Genomic DNA, 1,898 nt, shown 5'->3' with positions numbered 1-1,898 from the left:
TAAATACAAGGAGACCCTACCTCTGAAGTTTCCTGGCACAGGACTGACTCTAGGCTCCAGGCAAACTAGTTTGTCCAATCCAACTCATCATCTGTAGTGGCAATACACATCAATTCCTCACATAGTCTCTGTTGTTGGTATCATGCTTCTGTATTAAAGATCCTGGAGTCTGCATATCCCATATTGCAGTCAGGATGGTGCAGAGCATCCTCTCGTTTCACCTCACACTTAAGGGGCAATAGAGAGAACCATGTCCTGTAGAGCAGGTCATTGTTGTTGTCAAGTCTTCTCAGTGTAAACGGAAGTCTCTTTTTAGGAGGTCGATGTCAGACCCTTGGTAGTGTCTTTCCTGGTAGAGGACTGCTTCCAGCTGTTGCTATATAAGACCTTGGATGTTTCATAGATAGCTTGCCTGGTTCTGGCGTGAATGGAGGATGCCCATTCTTCTGAGGCCTGTGCCAGGTCATTATATCAATGTTCAGGGTGTAAGGTACATTGTACTGAGATTTATTAGATAAGAACTTATCTGTATGTATGGTGTTTTCCCATTTTAATGTGTCTATGCAAACAAGGATCAATGCCATGAAGCATTATTGGTGCATCTGGAGGCAATAGGAACAAGACCAGCAATTTCCATGACATAGGTCAATCATAGGCATTGAACTGAGGGACAGTTCCAACAACAATCCTTACTGAACAGCTTACAAAGAAAAGACAAGATGAAAAGTGGATAGAAACATCATGGTAGAAGAATATATAGAGAGTTATATCAGTTAAAGAAAATACCCATAAAATATACAAAAGATATATGCGTTCAGTATGTGTTCAATTTGTGTCCTAAATAGTTCTGGGATTTGTTATATCTACTGTATGTCTTAGGTCAAAGATTAGAACTATGTGTTACTAAAGTTAAGAAGGGTAAATCTGGGGTACAGATGGTTGGGAGGAGCAAATGTTCGCGTGGGGGCGCTAGCCCCCGAGCGGTTTGCAAAATGTAGACTGGTATGAAATTGCCAGTGACAGCCTGAGTATAGCTGAGCAGCTATCTGCCACCCACCAGATCAAATTCCACCCCCTAAGCCCCACCCTAGGCCAGTGTCCGGGCCCGGCCTGGGAGTGGGGAAAACCCAGGGTGCCCCGTCAGCTCCTTCCAGGAACCCACCTGGAGATCCGGAGGAATGGGGGAGAGGGGGGTCGGGTGACCCAGGTCCGGGCCCCCCTACCCTAGGCCGGACCAAGAGGCCGCTGGCACATGGGGAGGCCTGCCAGCTGCCTGTCCGTGCCGGCTAAAAATCCTCAGAAGTTAGTTTTTTGAAAAAATAAACAAGATAGATAGACCATTGGCAAACTCACAAAGAAAGAGAGAGAAAAGTTTGATAACCCGTATCAGAAATAAAAAGGGAGAGATCACTACAGATATAGCAGACATTCAAAGGGTAATCAGAAACTACTTTGAGAAACTTTATGCCACCAAATATGAGAATCTGGAAGAAATGGGTAAATTCTTGAACTCCTATAACCATCCACTGTTGAATAAGGAAGACATAGCATATCTAAACACCCTCATCACTATTGAGGTCATTAACACGGTAATCAAAGGTTTGCCTGAAAACAAAAGCCCAGGTCCAGATGGTTTCACTAATAAATTATTTAAAACCTTTCAAGAGGAACTACTTACAATCCTGGCCAGGCTCTTTCATGAAATTGAAAAAAATGGGAACACATCCAAATAGCTTTTATGAAGCCAACATCAGCTTGATATCAAAACCAGACAGAGATGCTGCCAAAGAAGAAAATTATAGACCAATATCCCTGATGATAGATGCAAAGATCCTCAACAAAATCCTGGCAAATAGGATCCAATCAAGAAGATCATTTACTATGATTAAGTAGGTTTC

The sequence above is a fragment of the Suncus etruscus genome, chromosome 2 (genome assembly GCF_024139225.1).
Source record: "Suncus etruscus isolate mSunEtr1 chromosome 2, mSunEtr1.pri.cur, whole genome shotgun sequence".
In the NCBI taxonomy this organism is placed as follows: domain Eukaryota; kingdom Metazoa; phylum Chordata; class Mammalia; order Eulipotyphla; family Soricidae; genus Suncus; species Suncus etruscus.
The sequence above is the reverse complement of the archived record's forward strand: the minus strand, read 5'-3'. Positions refer to the sequence as shown.